Below are 20,432 nucleotides of genomic sequence, written 5' to 3'. Positions count from 1 at the left end.
CATGGCATCGTAGCACAGCTGAAGCGGAGGGTTCTAGAACCTTTTTCATTGCAGCTGAAGTGCTCGTATACTGATATTTATTGCGAGATTCTAATCCTAAGCTTAGCACGCAGTAATTGAAAGCGTTAAACCACATTCCTTCAACTAGTCTACATTACTGGTGTTTCCTGTAGCGTTGCCGAAGGAATCACTGAGCCGTCTTTCATGGGCTAAAATCGCTGTATTCCGCCCAACAAATCAGACAAATCATGTATTAAATTTTAATTACCCTGTCAGTTCTACGGCGCTTTCTAGAATTTACACGTTTAAATCGTCAGCGGTAAATATATCAAAGAACATCAGCAGCCATGTTACTGAATTTTGCGAAACCGCAGCAACGAAGCTTCGCCGTTTGCGATGGAAACAGGCGGTCAGCTTCCCAACCAGTAAAAATTTGGAGGATTATTAAGCTTGGCTTTAGGAGGGGAACGCGGCAGAATTAAAAGATCTCTGACTGCTAGTCACGCTTCGCTGCTACCGCAGCTTTCTTGCGGACTCGCGGAGGCAAACGCCATCTTGAAGGACTTGTTGCAATGAACGAGTGGGCCGCACCCCTCTATGAACGGTAGAAACGCTGGCAAAGAATTTGTGTCTGAGTTACCGCGTAACACACACAGGAAATCAATAAGTTCCGTAACACCTCGACGCCACTCGGTGGGCCTGCGCGGTTGTGACTCGCAATGAGCTTTCGCCGCAAGACCAAGGTCCATCTAAATAGATCGCGAAGCTTGGAACGAAAAGTGTGCCAAGCCTATCGCCGGAGATATCAGCAAGTGGTGCACGATGGAAGCGCGACTAGGTAAGGGGGGAAAACTACTCGGCACCTAGAAAACGTATGTCAAGAAACATGGTCAAAATTTTTAAATCTTAGTACTGCCGTACGAGTCAGCATTCCATTACAAATGTTTTTGCTCTACTAAAACAACAAATGTAAATTTTTCTATTTCACAATTTGTTCGATCGTTCTTGGTGCCAGCTACCAACTAGTTACTTGGCTGGTGCAAGACTTGGCAAGGCTGTGCAAAGCAGCCATTATCTCGTGCGGAATGGTGTTGCTCACTTGAACATGGGGATGCCATCCGAGCTTGAACGCGATAGGGTTAAGGAGCCCATGTCGAAGAAAAACCCGGCGTTCCTTGTCGGCGTCCGACGTCTTTTCGGCAAAGAGATTTTCGAACCACGTATAACGAGGCCTTTCATCTAACGCAGGGAATTGACTGACCTAATGGAATTTCGCAAGCTAAAGTACGTAGAAAAATCGTAAACTACGACATGCACACAACCTACAGAGAAGGTAGCTCTCGAATTGTAATTGGTCCCTAGGAGAAAACACAATTATGTTACGCGAAAACTCGAACAAGCACCTTCACGCAGACAAACTGCCCGCGGCGTTCACAGACCGGCCGCGGCGTCCACCATTTTGCGCGCGCCGGCACAAAGGGGGTCTTTGGGCCCGCGGAGCGGCGAGCCCGGTTCCCTACAATACCTCCGCTTGACACTCGCCTCCGCTAAGGTCTTTTTAGCCTCCGCCGCATCGCGGCCCACGCATGAAGCCGCGTTTCTACCACAAAGCTCGCATTCGTGCATAGCGTTTGCGGCCAGCGTTTCCCGGTAAACATTAGGGTTGCATACGCTCCAGTTATCGTGAAGCGTCAGTCAGGGATCTTTGAATGCTATCGTGTTCCACTCTTAAAAGGAAGCTTTAGCATGCTGCATGACGTCCGCCAGACTACACAGGCTGCAGGGAAAAGGCAGTCCTGTGTGCAGAAACTGCGCCGATGTGGAGACGCTCGGGCACCTCCTGCTTCACTGTCCCGCTTTCAGTGGGGAGGGCACGGACTTGTGTTCCTCATATCGGCGTTTGGGACTGCCTTGCGACACGACCAACGCGCTGCTCTTTCCTGTAGCCCACTCGTATAACGTCAAGAGTGCGCTCGCGGCACTATTTGAATTTTGCACTGTGACGCAACTAAGAGCGCGGCTCTGAACCCCGCATTCGCTTACGTTTTTTTTTTTTTTTTGGCGCCTTCTCCTTTCCTCTTTATTCATCTTTTTCTCACCACACCCTTTTCCCCGTGCAGTGCTGTTGAGGTGTCCTTCTGTGAGAGACAGTTACGGCACTGCACTTATCTCTTCCATTCTCTTTAAAAGTCACCTCACACACACACACACACCACCTCGGGCGCTCCTATCTAAATACATGTAAAAGGAGAATTCGTCTTTCTCGGCAACCACTGCACCAAATTTCACTAGGTTTGTTGCATTTAAAAGACACACTTATAATCTAGTGACTGTTTGTCCCGAATTCTCGATTTAGGTCATCAAGTTTTTATTAAATATTGGCAAACTTCGAAAATTTTCATAAAACGAAACTATCAAGTTTACAACTCTGTAACGCAGCTAGGAAAATTGATAATATAATTATATGAATTGCATCTAATAGTACATATAAAGCGGACAAAATTGACATGTTACACATCAACCTGCGAAAATTCAGTAATATGGAAATGCAGCTTTTGCAGAACCCTTGTACACAACGTAACAACATGACGTTAGATGTAGAATCACATGCGGAATTCGTCCGCTTTCAATGATATAATGGGTGCCGTTTACAGAACCGCGATATCCGTTCTTGATGCAGAGCTACGAAATTGTAAACTTCGTGCTTCTCTTTTTTTTCAAGCATTCAAATTTTTGAGAATCTTCTTAACAAAATACAAGACCTAAATCGAAATTGCGCTTTCGACAGTCACTAGAATTTAACTTTCTCTTTTAAATGCAATACATTTCATTACAATCAACGCAGAAGTTATCTCAGAAAAACGTTTTTTCGTTTTACATGTATTTGAATAGGCCACGTTGGAGTAGGTCCCGAGCTAAAGCTTCCTCTTGAAGGCGAAGCTTAAGCGTCCTCCCATTGTTTTTTATTTGTTTGTGAGTTTGTTGAAAGTGTGGCTTGAGCTGCACGTCAAATTTTGCCTGAACTTGCTCACGGAATTCATTGGTGAAAGCAGTGAGTCCAGGTTTTTTTGTTAGCTTGCATGTTTACGCTGCGGAATCCAACGCGCTGTGTCTGGTCGTTACGATAAATAACGCTCCGCGAAGGAACGTAGAGGTATGTTCGTCCACTCTCCCCAACAGGCTCTGAGCGTCTGGCGGGCAGCAAAATTAGTTAGTCGGACACTTTCTAAATGATAATGTGGGCCAATCTTCTATTGTCTAATAACTGTTGGATATGAATAAATGTTGTCGCATGGAACTGCGAATGATTATTTCAAAAAGTATCGCACATGTTGATGTATGTTAGGACTGCGTACTGGCCATAATACTTTTGAACCACTAAAGCATGTTTCGTTAGGTCACTTATATCGGTTGCATTGTTGCACACGAATAAAAATGAAGTTGCTTTTGAAACCTCTGTTGCACTGTCATTTATTTCCATTCTATTCGCTCACCTTCGTTAGGAACGTACAGGAGCAATTGCGTCAATAATAACCTAATTTTGTTTACATTAAGGCATATACGCCACTCCTATAGTTTTATCACACGCTGGCGTTTCAGATGAGGCGAGTCGTAAGCTCGCCTCAACCTAAAAAAAGAAAAAAAAATTGCTGGCGCAGCGGTAGCAATCTCGCACGTTAATGAAATTCAGACATTCGCGCCAAGCAGCATAGGACGTCACTGTCATTTGCGGTTGTGACGTCATTTTTTTTTTACTTTTTGCTTGCTGTTAGTTGGCCCCCCGATACTTATATGGCGATAGCTGCAACGAGAAGCCATATTCTTGACATGTGGTCTTCTACGGAAGCTTCGTTACCAGTTGACATATACCTTGAAACTACTTCCGACGCCGATACCGTACTTTTTGCTACATGGGGCTCTAACGCTGTCGGTTTAAAACTAAACGCATACTTCAGGTACGTTTGGCAATTGCAGAATAAGCTACCACAATGTGGAGCCCTCATAAGTTAGGTTTAATTGAAGGAGTGGATAAAGAAGAATGTAGCCAGATTAATTCTTTCAAGATATTCTCGCAGGATTTGTCTCTGAAATGCTCAGTTGTTCCTTAATGTGGCTACACTTGCCGAACGCGTAGGCACATAGCTAGTGTAAACTATCCTTTCTTCTCATTAGAAACACTTTAATATCAATATATTTATGATCACGAAAAGACAGAACGTGATGAAGAGCCAAATATGGTGCATTTGAACTCCCACAGAAGCCCCTTAACACTCACGAGCCTAGCTATCTCCCAAGAATGATTAAAGAATGGTATTCACTGTCAACATGAATACGAGGATGCACTAGTGTAGAACTACTGAATATAACAGGAAAAAACTGTGAAACATTTACATAAGAGTATCTCGTAGACTATTTTTAGCATTCTCTCTCAGTTTACCGTATGTATTATTCTGCTTATCTAAACGGTTAAGTTGCGTGTACATCTTTTCTCTTGTGCTGCTATGCATTTAGTAAGCTTATTTGATATTAACGCTGTAATGTCCACTTATTCGTGTAATAACTTCAGAAGTACTGCTTCGGACCTACCTTGTAACAGCCGATAGGCCAGGAGTATGAGTCGAAAAGAGTCAATCAAGTGTCGACGTTAAAGAAGACAAGTTCAGTCTACATGGTTCTTCATCTCATTGTATGATTAAATGGGAAATCTAGATGCCTATTTTTTTCTCTTTTTCATAATAATCATTTACTTACACTTTATCTTTACTGATTGCTCTCCACGTGAAATTACGTCGACCCTTATCGGTTTTCCTTAACCATTCTGCAACATAGGTACGCTCACTGTATGATTCAGATTTCTCGGCAGCTACGCATCTGCGTTGGACTATCTTGCACTGCTCCAGGGCCTCGACACGCGGCTCGACGTCGTTCCTACTATGGCACGCAAAAAGAGCCACGCAAGCTTTGGCTGTCTTCTTCGCGTGGCTGTCATGCACACTGGCTAGACGAGATTAAACTCTGTCAACCAATGTATGCAACTGTGGTCGTTAGTTGCGCTACAGCAAAGTTAGTAATCAATGCTGTGCAATTACGCTTGGGTGTTGCATTCAGCAATGCATACACGCGTTTGATTGGAATGGCTCATAGCTCCGAGTGCAATGCCTGTGGTGTCGAGGAAACAATTGAACACCTACTGTGCTACTGGCCATCTTTTGAAGATGAAAGACATGACCTCTACAAAGTTCTAATTTAGTTAGATAGAAAATCCTTCACTATCAACAAGATCTTGAGGTAATGGCCTCGCATACTGCAGCTACAGAAGGCCACAAAAGCTTTGCTGAGATTTTTGAACGCTACTGGGTTGCATGACCATCGGTTATATACAGCAGAAAAATGTTAACACGTGGGCAATATCCGCAGTCAATTTTCTCTTCTTCTCTTAACCTTTCGCTCCCCTTTTCTCTTCCCCATGTTTAGGGCAGCACACAAGACTCAGTCCTGGTTAACCTACCCTGCCTTTCACTTATTATTATGGTCTATCTCTAACACGCCCGTAGAGTGCACACAGCCTCGCAGCGCTTGCGTTTCCTGTCTTGATCGCTCACATCCGTGTTACGACGCGGTGTGGCATCTTGCTTGTGCGGTCCCCTCACGTCTCAGAGCTGCACTTGAAAAATATTGTAAGCGATAGAGAGGACACTCACGTAGGCCCCCGATCTAGTCGGCAAGAAAATGCGAAATGCAAGTCATGGATAATGCTCGGTGATGAATACCGTTATCCTAATGAACTTTACACAAGTAAAGTAACACGTAAACGACGTTTTGCAAGCATGCAAATAATAAAAAAATCTACACAAGCAAGCCAGCAAGTTATTTACTCAAAATGGTGTTGCTTTAGAAGCAATTAATATGACGCTCTTTCTTGTCCTTACACGAAGGAGGGCTAATTAAGGTAGCAAAATTGTGTGAATTGTTGGGTGCCAAAATAAAATCGTTGCATAAGCAATTGGGCACGCACCAACATGATCCTCTGTAATGTGAAATGCAGTGAGTCCCTGATTACACAGCTGCAAAATATTGGAATCTCAGACAATTAAGTATTTCCACTGTGCTAGACGTCTTCACCTGCTGTCTTCGAAGCCTTGCGATCGTCTTCTAATACTCGGAAATTTCCTTTTCATATGTCTGATGTCCTGTAGCTGTAGCGTGCATTTTGAGGAAGTAATAGTGAAGGTTTCTGCAATACGTCTGCAGATGCCGAATATAAGCAATACTTGAGCCTTCAAAGGTTTTGAATGTAGATGTTCCTTCGGGTAATACATATTTAATGTAGCGCAGCGACTGTCTCTTCTATTAATGCATGTCCTCAAGAAGCATGACTGTGAAGTATCCACTGCTATTATTGCTAAGGAACAAGAAGATTGAAACATGATTAGAGCAAGGAAACACGTAGCTTCAGCCCAACGCAAAACGCCTAATAATGGTTCACCGCAAATATTGTACAGAGGTTGAAAGCGTGCGCATTATTTTCATTGTGCAAGTAATTAGGCATGTGCGAAAAGTGATTTTTACGCGCAAGCATACATGTCTCTTCAATGAAATCGGCGATGTTATGTTTGAAGCGCCAAAGGAAGCGAATGCAGTGGGAGGAAGACGTCGATGTCCCGTTCAGCGAAGCGGGGAAGGAGAGAGGAGGCGCTGCATCGCTAAAGAGGAGGGACGGAACACAACAAGACGGAACACTTGGCGAAAACAGGCAACAGGAAACGCGTAACGCTGCAATTATAGTCGTCCTTTGGCTGGCGCGAACCTCGAAAGAAAAAGATGGTTCAACAAAGCTAACACACATTATTCTATTATAGCTATTCCTTTCCGCTTCAATTGAATAGTTTTGCGTATGAATGAACGTTAATTTTGGGACTTAGTTTTCTATGCGTTACCCAACGACAAGCTAACGGCACGCCGGACGCGCCAGATGCATGCGTCCTGTGCCAGACATTCCACCGAAGCTTGCGAGACCAGCTGTGAATGTGACGTCTGCCTGTTCGGCGACCCGTCTCTCTCTCTCTCTCTCTCTCTCCTTTCTCTTTTGTAGCCTGTTTTCTATTTCTGGAGGGCAGAGGGCGGGCTTCCGGCCTATTCCTGCTTTTCTTCTGCACTTCGACACGGCACCACTGCACTATTGGACAACGGCAAGGCGAGAAATATTGTTTGTCAGTATGTGTGGGATTTCAAACGATCTAAGCTTACGCATTGGATAACCGGGACTTGTGACGCAGTTAGCGAAAAAACAACTCGGCCGTTCTAGCGTAGCTGATTTGGGTTAATGACCGGTACTGGGACGTGTTGGCGATGCGTTCTCAGTGCCCCAATATTATTATAACTTATTTCGGTAGCTTTTGGGCATGCTCACCGCACTGGGCTTGGTGACGCAGTTAGCTAAAAGCCGCTCGGCCATGGGACGCCGTTAGTTTCACGTGTACTGAATCTTCCTTGGACAAGTTCATGGCGCTTTCTCTGACCCCTAACGTTATTGTTATTAATTTCGTTACTTTTTGGGGTGCTTTCGTTATGTACTTGAACCCTGCCACGTGAGGGTTTGCGGGCCCATGTCAAGCTGTCCAGAGCAGGTTTTAGCCTTGAAGACCTTCCGGTTTCTCTGGAGAAAATAATAATAATAATAATAATAATAATAATAATAATAATAATAATAATAATAATAATAATAATAATAATAATAATAATAATAATTATTATTATTATTATTATTATTATTATTATTATTATTATTATTATTATTATTATTATTATTATTTTTACGAGGCACTTTCGCCGCACCTGGCGTCATGACGCAGTTCGCGAAAAGCAGCACGGCCCTGGCGACATAGTTTGCCGTGTACTGCACCTCAGTGGGTCAACTTTGTGACGCTTTTTATGGTCCCGCAACGCCAAATATCTTCTTTCGGTATCCCTGGTTGTGGAAAAGACGATGAGGGATTGCCAAGAGTGATAGCCCGGAAGCGTATTGTTTGCGCCGGCAGAACGCGCAAAAGATAACGCAAAGGAGCTCATAAACCACGAGCTTGTGACTGGAAAATTCCGTCGTCTGAACGACTCAAAACGGGCTTTGCACCCACGCATTTTTCCTGAGAGCGAGTAGCGGGCATCCTGCGAGCGTCTATACTTGCGGAGAACTTTCTGCGGCTACGAAGGGAAAGCTACGGGGGCGGAGCTTCTGTACGCGTGTTAACGCGCCAAGTAGTCCGCCAGCGTTTGCCAGTGTTTTGGTTGCGCGGAACAGACGGCGAATCGACGTAGCTTTCACGTGGGGCTGTTCCGCATTTGCCCGGACGCAGAAAGGGAAAAGCCACAAAATAAGTAAACATTTCATTCAGTGGTGTGTTTTATCTCATATAACTGTTGCTAATAAAGTGTTTGCTCTTCCCCAGCTTAAACTAACATGGATGAGAACGCAAGACTCTCTTCAGAAGCGCTCTCACTTGGACGCGCTTTGCCTCCGTAGCTTTCCCTTCATTGCCACACAATGTTGTCCTCTAGTTGCTATATAGCATGGTCTGGCCGAGAACTTGTCTTGTGGCCACCTCTTTTCACGTAGAATCACGTGCAATGAAAACAATTTTTTGAATAAAGGGAAAATCAGACATCCACCCGTTCGTAGTAATTGCTACAAAGGAAACCCAAACGGGTTCCTCGAAAGAAATACCTCATAGTTGAAGAAAAATTCGTCCTGGTCCGGGACTCGAACCCGGGACCACCGCCTTTCCGGGGCAGCCGCTCTACCACCTGAGCTAACCAGGCGGCTAGCAGATGGCAGGGCGAAGTCGAATTTGTCGACAACACGAAGCAAAGGCAAAAGTTTGACGTAGTAGTTCTGCGGAAACCCGCAAGGTGGAGAGAAGTAATGAATAAAGGGAAAATCAGACATCCACCCGTTCGTAGCAATTGGGTTCGTAGCAAACATTCGTAGCAAACGGGGAACCCAAACGGCTTCAACCCGTTTGGGTTTGCCCTTAAAGTACAGGAAATGCATGAGGAATGGGGAAATTCCTGGAAATCAGAAGTTATCTTATTTTACGCTATTGTTCGGGAGAAGTACGGTAATTTCTACGCCATGTATGCAAAAGCGAACTGATTATCTTTGTGATGCCGCCCATTCACCACTTTTGTACGTTCCGTCTTTACACGCAATATTTCTATCAGGTGCAAATACCAAAATGACACATGCTTGAAATTAATTATTTTCACCTGAAGCCGTCCGGTCGAACTTAGTACGGAAACTACAGCTGCTTACCTGGTGTCACAACGTTGTATGAATGCGCCAAAAATCCAGAACGAGCATTTATATAGAGGAGCATAAACATTTTCTGATTTCAAAAAGCGTCTTGCGTCTAATATATGAAGTTGTAAGCGGCACACATTCGATGGAGGCTTCTAAAGGTCATACGCAATCATTTTTTTACTGAATTATAACACGACTGCGCACGAAGTCCGCGCGCGGTTGAACAGTAAAAGCAAGAAAAAAAAAATTGCCACGCCGACCAGCGCTGTTCGGCGTAGCAGATTCCAGCTAGTGTTCAAAACGCGCGCGCCCTAAACGGAAACCGGAAGTGTGGTTCACGTAATAATGCCGGCGGCTTGGTGCGCTGCAGTCGATTCGGCCGCTGGGCTCTGAGGGAGGATCCGCTCTTGTCGAAGTTTTTTCGTTATGAGTGCGCTTGGCTGAGCTTTGGCAGTTGTACGGCTCGCGTGTGCGTTAGGCAGGTACCCGGTTCCTCTCGGGGCGAGAACGCAGCCTGCTTAAAGGTGAGAGTCGTCGGCGTGGCCAGACTGCCGCGCAGCAGCGAGCGAAGCAGCCTTCGTGCCGTCTTCGTGCCTTCGCCGCGCTCCCCGGAGCATAGCGAGCGACGGTAGATTGCTTCTTTCCCGCTTTCCTCCTTTGCACGCGCGGCACTGAGCCGCCATCGTCGACTCACCATCATACGATTTCACTCGCGCATACAGCAGACGCAACGCGGGGACAATGTTATCGCCTGTGCAATTAAGGGCTAAGCACCATGAGATGTTTAGGTGCACCATTAGGTGCACTTTGGGGCTAAACACCATGAAATCGGTGACGAGCGACGGTTTCGAGCCCGAAATGCGCCGTCGATTGAACGGATCGCTCGGTCTTGTCACGTGATCGCTCGGTTCTGGAAATCTACAATTTGCCCCTCGTTGCCCGGAAGTTTCATGTGTGATTAGCGCGAAGCCGGAACTGGATGTACAGGGTCGTCCTTTTTGAAAGGGAACACACGAGCGCGTGGCCTGTGCTCTGCGGCGGCTGCCTAGAGCGCCGGTCAGTGGCAGCAAGAGGAAGCACGTCCGCTTTTGGCGTCATCTATTGACGGTCAGAATGACTAGGCATGGCCGATTGGAAGCGCCTACTGGACTCCCTTCCCCGTATTACTGATGCGCAAGGAACGGGGCCTGCAGCGCAGCGTCTGCTGCTAGCAAATCGCGCTCGCGCTGCTGGCCCCGCTGCTTGCCCATCAGTAATACGGGGACGGGAGTCCAATAGGCGCTTCCAATCGGCCATGCCTAGTCATTCTGACCGTCAATAGATGACGCTAAAAGCGGACGTGCTTCCTCTTGCTGCCACTGACCGGCGCTCTAGGCAGCCGCCGCAGAGCACAGGCCACGCGCTCGCGTGTTCCCTTTCAAAAAGGACGACCCTGTACAGTCAACAGCACAGCGTTGCCATCTGGTGAAATTGGCCACCAAATTTCGGAAATCTGGTGAAAATGAAGAGCTCCTGGTGGCCAGGCCAGCAAACTACTACACCAGACAAAATCTGGGTATATCTGGGGAAAACCAGTCTACCGAAATTACCGTCTACCGGCCTTGCTCATCCAAACATCTAGCGCTAGGTAGCGCCTGTGGCCGCCCGATTCTAAGGCCTATATTTCTATTTGTCTATTCCTCATGGAGTGCCTGTGTTGCTGTGCTAATGCTAGGGTACAGTGAACTAAAGCTTACTGTATCTAAGGTTTATGCTAGCGTGTGATGCTAGCAGTAGGTCTCAACGCACGTATAGTTATAAGAAGTTTCAATAGGCGGCACCGTCTGTTCTAGCGGAGGAATGAAATTACCGTGGGAAGAGCTACGCCGGGCCACCGGCAACGAGTCAAGTGGCCAGCCAATACACGTGCGGACGCTCCGTTCGTTTCGCTTTCACAAAACGCTGTTGCACAATATAAAGGCATTTAGCTTCCATGAAATTGGTAGCCTAAGATCCACCCAGGACTTCGCAGGCAAAGCACATCGCAATTTGGTAAGTTTGGCGGTAATTGTTTACTTGCGTTGCTTTTTTGTAGCGTTTGCCACAAATGCCCTGATTCTTTTTCTAGACTCAACCGCTTCACACTGTCGTAATGAGCAGTGAAAGCAAGACGACTCCGAAGGGAGATGGTGATCCAGACTGTGCCAAGACAGTAAAAAGAGCCCGCAAGTCCTATGAATATAACAGGAAGTACCTCGAATCCTGGGAAAAAGAATTCCCATGGCTTACAAGTGCGACATCACAAGGTAGCAAGCTTCCATTCTGCAAGTTATGTCGAAAATTTCTTCGACCACACCACGGCACACTAACCAAACATGCACAGGGAGCTCAGCACAAAGGAGCTGTCAAGTCTACATCAGTTTCTCAGACGCTGAATTTCCCAAAGAAGCCAAACCTATCGGACGACCTGAAACGTGCTGAGTTGGAGTTAGCGCTTGCAACCTGCTGCCACTGCCCTACCTTGGCTATTGACCATTTAGGGGAAGTGATAAAAAAAAATGGCCAAGGAAGCGTTCTTGAGCACCTACGTCTTCACCGTACCAAGTGCACTGCTTTAATCAACTCTGTCTTGTCCCCCTCTCTTCGAGACGAAGTTATGGCTGATATCAAAGGCAAGAAGTTCTCTCTGATGCTGGATGAGACCACGGATGTCACGGTGGAAAAGTTGCTCGCAATCTGCACCCGGTATTTTAGCGAAAGATCCGGCGAAGTTGTGACTGCATTCCTGGGGCTTTATCCAGTGATTCATGCGACTGGTGAAGCGCTTTTTCAGATTGTCAGAGATTGCCTTTATGAGTATGGGATGTGCCTTTGCGATTGTGTCGGCATTGCCTGTGATGGAGCTGCTGTAATGGTTGGTGAACACAACAGTGTTTGGTCACGAATCAAGGAAGAGTCGCCTAATTGCATCCTGAACAAGTGTGTATGCCATTCACTGGCCCTCTGCGTGCAAAAGGCTTTTGAAACGTTGCCTTCTAGTCTAGGCTACCTCCTAACTGAAATCCCAGCATGGTTTTCAAACAGTACACTCCGACGCCATGCTTACAAGGAACTTTTTGAAAGCATGAAAGAACAAGAAGTAGAAGCACAAAGTGACAAGAAGCCTTGCCACATGCCATTTTTGAAACTATCTCGCACACGATGGCTTGTTCGGGGGCGTGTCATCAAGAGATTGATCGAACATTGGAATGAGCTGAAGGCTTACTTTACGTTAGCCACGCAAGAAGGTACTCAAGAAGTAAGGCACAAAGCTCGATTGATCCATGACATGCTCCATGGTGATGTAAACTACATTTACGTCATATTTTTGTCTCCCATCGTCCAACAATTTGAAAAGGTCAGTGCCTTCTTCCAGTCAGTGAACATTGATCCAGACAAGATGTACAAAGAGCTTGATCTGCTTCACCGAACGCTGAAGTCAAGAATTTTTGACAAGCAAGGGCACAGACTGGGAATGACAGACTTTGGGTCTCAATTTGTCAGTGAACTCCTCCGTTGCAAGCACCAGGAGACCAACCTCAACGAAGCTGCTGTGCAAGGGGTGAAGCAACGCTGCCAAGATTTTCTCAATGACTTGCTGAAGGAAGTGGAAAAGCGTCTTCCCTCCAATCAAGTCATTTTTCAAGGCATAAGTGGACTTCACCCTTCACGAGTCTTGTCTCAAACTGCACGACTTTCTCTTTTGCAACTTCCCCTTCAACATCTGGTTCAAAAAAACATGGAGGTTATTGAAATGCAATACAGGAGAATTGTTATGCATCTTTGGAGCGAGGAGGCCGTCTTCGACGGGAAACTTCCTGAGGATTCTGCAACGTTCTGGGCTGGAATTTTCAAGTTTAAAAATGCCATGGGGGAAAAGCCCTACCAGGAACTTGCATTGTATGTACTGGCATGTCTTTCTTGCCCAGTGTCGAATGCAGTGGTGGAGCGTGTCTTCAGTCAGGTCACGTGTGTGAAGACGAAGTACAGGAACAAGATGTCGCTGAAAACTTTGGATTCCATTGTACGAATTCGCACAACGTTGGCCTCCAGAGAGGGGTGTTGCGTGAAGTTCACTATCACAGACGATATGCTACGCAGGTTTCGTTCAGACATCTACGATGCTCCAAGCGATGATTAAAGGCTCCTAATCATCACAGACGATATGCTACGCTGGTTTCATTCAGACAATTACGATGCTCCGAGTGATGATTAAAGGCTTCTCATCATGATTTTATATAAATAATAAAGTGAGTGTTTCACGAATGTTAATTCTTGGTCATTTTTGTGCATTTTAAGGCAATTTTATTTTCTGGTGAAATCTGGGGAAATTTTAGCGAGTTTCTGGTGTCGTGCCGACTTTCCAATCTGGCAACGCTGCAACAGCAACAGTTTGCGGGATGCGCGAGCGCGTGGCAAAGCGACCCTCCTCCCCTTCTAGCGGTGAATCCCTGGTGTCGAGACCGACGCCTGCACGCATGCGCATCCCTCCGAGACTGCAAGCGTGCATCTTTCCGCGCTTCCTCCTTGCGCGCCCGGCGGTATCCGAACGTAGCCGCGAGGTAGCCCTCTTGCGATATGCGCTGTGGCGTCTTCGATGGGCGAAACTGTGTGAAACGCGTTTAGAAGCGTGAACTTGCGGGCGCCGCTGCGGCCGCTTTTTGTCGAGTAACGTACGAGCTCTGACGCAAAGGTCTGGCCCGGTGGCGAACGCAACAAGTCAATTTTTTTTTCTGAGCTGCACCTTCTCGTGGCCAATCTTCGTTGTTTCTTTCTTTTTACGAACGGTGCGTTCTACCGCAGAAAAGGGTGGCAGAAGACGCGCTCTATAGAAGGAGACCGGCAAGACGAAAATGGACAATTGATTTCCGTTGTATAAACGAATATCTGTCTTTCTTTGTCTTTCTTTCTTCTGCCGCCTGCCCACTCACCTGCTCTTGTCCCCTCGTCTTAGACATCACGCCTAGAGACCTCAAGCGACACCGCTCATTTTCTTTTCAGTCTCGGCCTTTACAGCCAGTCGCTATCGACAACAAGTGCACGCGACGTCATTCCACTAACCCGCTAAAGCAAACCTCCCGAGAATGACGAGGCAGCTTTTGACGAAGCTATGTCGTCTCATCTAAAGTTTAACCAGCCTTTCTGAGGCACGTTGTCTCTTTTTATAAGCTTCATACCACGTGTGCTACTCCATCTGTCTGCTTCCATTTGATTTTGAACTTACAGGGAACTTGCTGAATATATTTTTCATTTTCCAAGCACTGCAGCAAGAACAAATAACCCTCAGATGAGCTTAAGAACAAGATCATTCTTTTTGCAAATAATGGCCTGATAAATGAAGCAATTGTCTCCGTAAGCTGGAAATATGGTCAAGTAAATCATTTATCTACAGCAATAGAAACGGTGGACCCAATACCGAACCTTGCTGAACTCGACAAGTAACATACATCATCGATAGGATATTTAGCTGTACTGAAACAGACAGGTTGGGCCCTATGAGATTGAAAGTAAGACATGCAATCAAAATGGTGGGGCTATTTATATAATATTCAGTATAGGCTAAAGTTTCGAGTAACCAAACTTAGAGAACGCATTAAAGATGTCTATGAATGTAGTTTCACCATGAAAGGCTAAATTGAGAGATTGACAGACATCATGTGCCAATTCAGATAATTGGTTCATAGGGCCTAAGCTGCGTAAAAACCATCCTGACCGGCGACAAAATGTTGTTAGCTATTTATACCTACTATTACATGCTCTAAGTGCTGGCTACCTTGACAAGCTAACGAAATATTTCTGTGGTTAAAGAGGTCTTGTTTACTGCCAGACTTACGCGACGCGACCACTGTTGCTATTTTCTAGGCTGAAGAAGCAGATGATACTAAAGAAGGTGCCAGAAATTACTGCGCAATGCCTGCTTCAATGAAAGGCCATCCTGAACAAGAAAAAGCGTTGGGAATGTGATGATAAGCACGACGCTTTTAACAACTTAGTTTAAAAAGGAAATATAGAGCTCCTCGCAGAGATACAATTATATAGTTGATAAGATATGTAAAAGTGTTACTTCAGAATTGTCTGCTTAAAATGCTAGAAAAATGTGATTGTTCAAAACCGTAGCCAATAGGATTGCTAAGCATGCACCTATAATTGTAAAAGTATTAGATGAAGTTTTGGCAGGCAAAATAGGGCCCGAATTTTTCATCGGATTTCTTGTTAGTAGAGTGGCAAATTAAGAGCTAAAGAAAGTTACTTTGCCAGTTAAGTTTTTAGTCGAAGTTCCTCCTTTGCGGTCTGAAACTGAGCAATTGCATAGAAATTACCTCGGGGCTTTGAGGCCGTAATATAACAACGCGATGGGCAAAATGAGCGATATTCCTGGTCATCCACGAAAGATCGATATTTCTCTTGGTTTTTGCTTTCAGGAGAACAAAGCGCGTGATAAATGATTTCAGAATATTTTGAAAAAAACTGCAGCAATGTATATTCCTCTTCTGAAAACTGAACTTTTTCACACACACATATATATAATGGGCAAGAAAACTGTGTTATGGACAGATCATCTGCCCTTATGAAGTAGCGCAATGTAATATAAGTTATTTTTAGGAACAAAATATAATCAAAAACCAGAAAAATTTTCTGGCTCGATACTCAATTATTAGCATGAAACGTGTACCCATTTTCTACAACAACTCTGCTAAGTAAAACCTGGTAAGGTATTGATGAGAGCATAGTAATGGCTACTTTACGAGAGGGTAATCGTCAACAGTTATCTAGAAATTACGAAATCATTACAAGATGCCGAGGCAAAATGCCATGAAAAAGACGGTGCATTGAAGTCACAGAAAAAAATAGACGTTGTTGATGCAGAAATGCGCTTGCTGGATGTAAATGTTGAACGCTGGTCCTTATTGGGTGGTACACTACAGCAATGATAAGAAAGCATCTAGAAAAAGAAACTGCACCATACAGGCTGTTTAACATTAAGGCCATGGAGCCCTGGGCGTTCTAATGAAAATTCTGTAGTGGGGAGGATGTGCTTAAAGTGAAGCAACCACCGCAATCTTACTATGGGAATAGGTGAACATTACCATGTGGCGGAAAACAAGAAGCGTTTTCTTCTCACTTCCAAACGGCTTTACAATGCCGCTTTTGCCGTACAGGTGCTTCTGGAAGTGTCTGTGTCTCCAATTTTCGAATGAAGTTTGAAGGTCGTGGCAGATTGTATGGGAGATCATGATGTCACTACTCAGCTAATCGCAATACCTTAGCCCGATACGAGAAGCTGTTATTTTCCAATCATACTAAAATTTAATTTCATAGAGCAAGAGCAGCCGAAGTGCGACCGTTCTCCATCCAGTTTCACGCGCTTTCAAGGGTGAAGTCGGGGAAAACGCCGGCTTAACTGGGCGGTCACTTCAGAATCTTTACCTGAAACCTCCTTGCATGAAGCACAGAAAAACTAAGGTAAGGCCAGGTGGCGTAACTTCAGAATCGTGTACGTCGGAATGCAACGAAGTTTCCGCTGCTCCAAAACATCAGTTGAACGAGCTGATGTAAGGGAAACTAAGCCTGGAAATTTAATAAGCTCCTTCCTTTGATGTTCACGATGCAAATATTCTCGCTCGACTCACTATGGCGTCAAAGAGACCTATCAGAATTTCGGCTGGTAGCAGTAGAAGTAAGGACGTTCACATTGTGACTCCAGTTAAAGTTTTTATGATCAGCATTTTAGAACGCAGTTCTTGCGCGCCCACTCATGCGTTGAGCGTGGGTGTGCTTCGGCGTCGTTTCCCGACGTAACCGAGCGATCCAGCATAGCGACATATGAAAGTGAACGCGGACTGCAGCACGAGATGAAAGAAGAAATAACGAAGAGTAAAGTGGACTTAGGAGGCAACACTAGAAGCATGGGGCGGAAACTGGAGCAGGAGAGTATGGCTAAATAGTGATGAGGACTGCAGGGCGCCGCGGCAGACGGGAAGATGGCGCCATAGTATTTGTATTCTGATTGCAGGCGCTACGTGATTTGTGTAGTACTTTCTGGAAGCCACGCGGTTACACTGGAACCTTCGGCGAGTCATATATGTAAGCCGGCAGGCTTGACCGACGACCGATAATTTTCGATCATTGATGACTCTGCTCGCCGCTATCGTTGTACTCAAGTATTGCTTGCGTTGCCGGTCACAAGTAGGCTCAACAGAGAGTTAAAATTGTAACCCGCAGTTTCTACATTGTGTCGCTCTTCAGTGAGACTGCCACGTGACAACATACTAATAATTCAAAAAAGTTTCAGCCAGTTCGTTCTGAATAATGATCGAGACAACCGTTGGAAGTGATTCGTCTGCCGCAGCTGCCAAACGAGTTCCCGGAGCAGTGGCTCAGCGCCCACGACGTCAGAATCCAAAGGTGCGCGCTGCAGAAGCACAAGCTACGCGCAGGTGCTGAAAATGAAGAGTTGGCTGGAAATATACGTACATACATGACTCTATCAAATGTATTGCCTCAATATAACGCAAAACACAACCCCGTGCACAGCTGCGCTGAAATTTCGCATTGAGGAATATTGTATTTGTTTTTTTAATTTTATTTTTAATCCTGAAGCCACCACCAATCATGCAAGCAATTCACCAATCATGGATGTAGACGCCGCTATTAGGTGCGTCCCACAGCAACAATTCACTAATTGGTAATAAGGAAGGAGTGTGATTAAACTTCCCCTGGGAGTCTGTGAAAGTCAATGTCTTCGTGAAGGAGTGGGGGACGAGATACCGGAGGAGTCAATGCTCACAGCCATGTATATCATGTCAGACCCCCCCCCTGAGAAAAAACGGAGTAGCGTCGGGCTCTCTTTAAATTTTTACTGCATTAACTTCACGTTCATCAAACATTTCTAGACTTCACTACTTTCGCGATGGGCCCAGTTTTCATTATATATTGACTGTAACATTTCATTTAACCAATATACCATGCAATATTATCGAGCATATTCTGTTTTCTCATATTGCCAACTTCTTAGAAGAAAACTCCTTTTTTTCTGAGCGTCAACACGGCTTCCGCAAAACATATTCATGTGACACCCAACTAGTATCATTCACGCATAAACTAAACCTATTGCTTGACCACTTTTCAGTTGCAAATGTAATTTTCTGGACTTCGCAAAAGCGTTCGATAAAGTGGGCCAGTGGGATAAAGTGGGAGTAGTGTTTTAAGCGCAGCGGTGGCGTAGAGGTAGAACACCCACCTCGCGTGCAAGAGGTCCGTGGTTCGAATCCCGGTACCGGCAATTTTCCACCGGATTAAAAAAAAAATCCGCGTGTTGATAAAATTGCACAAACAAGCCTGGAGTGTGGCCTGATCCCCGTGACCAGAACCGGTAACGTACTCCCTCACCAGAGCAGGATTGGCCACCCTGGTGCAGTACTTGGCCAGAACCTCCTATATGAACACAACAATCAAACCCCGGCCCTCAGTCCCCAGCAACTGCGAAGCAACTGACCACGGAGGCGGTCAGACCTGCGACGCTGCAGAGGGTGCTAAGAATCACTGGCTCCGGACAGGCCGCCATTGGAATATGAACCTGGCAACGTTTAACGTTAGAACGTTATCTAGTGAGGCAAGTCTAGCAGTGCTATTGGAGGAATTAGAGCGCAGTAAATGTGATATAATAGGGCTCAGTGAAGTTAGGCGGCCAAAAGAAGCATATACAGTGCAAAAAAGCGGGCACGCCCTGTGCTACCGGGGCTTAGCGGAAAGAAGAGAAATAGGAGTCGGATTCCTGATTAATAAGAATATAGCTGGTAACATACAGGAATTCTATAGCATTAACGAGAGGGTGGCAGGTCTTGTTGTTAAACTTAATAAGAGGTACAAAATGAAGATTGTACAGGTCTACGCCCCTACATCCAATCATGATGACCAAGAAGTCGAAAGCTTCTATGAAGACGTGGAATCCGCGATGGGTAGAGTGAAAACTAAATACACTATAATACACTATGCCAAGGTAGGCAAGAAGCAGGCTGGAGACAAGGCAGTGGGGGAATATGGCATAGGCACTAGGAATAGCAGGGGGGAGTTACTACTAGAGTTTGCGGAACAGAATAATATGAGGATAATGAATACTTTCTTCCGCAAGCGGGATAGCCGAAAGTGGACGTGGAGGAGCCCGAACGGCCAGACTAGAAATGAAATAGACCTCATACTCTTCATCAACAAGCGTAAGACAGCTGACATAAGGAAGTATAATATGGATAGAATTGAACATGCTCTCAGGAACGGCGGAAGCCTAAAAACAGTGAAGAAGAAACTAGGAATTGGCAAGAATCAGATGTATGCGTTAAGAGACAAAGCCGCCAATATCATTACTAATATGGATGAGATAGTTCGAGCGGCTGAGGAGTTCTATAGAGATTTATACAGTACCAGTGGCACCCACGACGATAATGGAAGAGAAAATAGTCTGGAGGAATTCGAAGTCCCAAAGGTAACGCCGGAAGAAGTAAACAAAGCCTTGGGAGATATGCAAAGGGGGAAGGCAGCTGGGGAGAATAAGGTAACAGCAGATTTGTGGAAGGATGGTGGTCAGATTGTTCTAGAGAAACTGGCCACCCTGTATACGCAATGCCTCATGACCTCGAGCGTACCGGAATCTTGGAAGAATGCTAACATAATCCTTATCCATAAGAAAGGGGACGCCAAAGACTTGAAAAATTATAGACCGATCAGCTTACTGTCCGTTGCCTACAAAATATTTACTAAGGTAATTGCAAATAGGATCAGCAACACCTTAGACTTCCGTCAACCAAAGGACCAGGCAGGATTCCGTAAAGACTACTCAACAATAGACCATATTCACACTATCAATCAGGTGATAGAAAAATGTGCGGAATATAACCAACTTTTATATATAGCTTTCATTGATTACGAGAAAGCGTTTGATTCAGTGGAAACCTCAGCAGTCATGAAGGCATTGCGGAATCAGGGTGTAGACGAGCCGTATGTAAAAATACTGAAAGATATCTATAGCGGCTCCACAGCCACCGTAGTCCTCCATAAAGAAAGCAACAAAATCCAAATAAAGAAAGGCGTCAGGCAGGCAGATACGATCTCTCCAATGCTA

General features: G+C 45.4%; 1 long non-coding RNA gene and 1 other non-coding gene across 2 annotated transcripts in view; one reads left to right on the top strand and one right to left on the bottom strand.

The window, feature by feature from the left end:
* Positions 1 to 20,432, top strand: part of LOC129380695 (uncharacterized) — a 152,816-nt gene that overhangs the window by 111,334 nt on the left and 21,050 nt on the right. The window lies entirely within an intron of this gene.
* On the bottom strand, positions 8,743 to 8,817 carry TRNAS-GGA (transfer RNA serine (anticodon GGA)). Its single transcript has one exon. It is a non-coding gene; the product is annotated as a tRNA-Ser (tRNA).

This window comes from Dermacentor andersoni, chromosome 10, assembly GCF_023375885.2.
Source record: "Dermacentor andersoni chromosome 10, qqDerAnde1_hic_scaffold, whole genome shotgun sequence".
Lineage (NCBI taxonomy): Eukaryota > Metazoa > Arthropoda > Arachnida > Ixodida > Ixodidae > Dermacentor > Dermacentor andersoni.
Note: the sequence above shows the minus strand (reverse complement) of the source record. Positions and strands in the feature narration are given on the sequence as shown.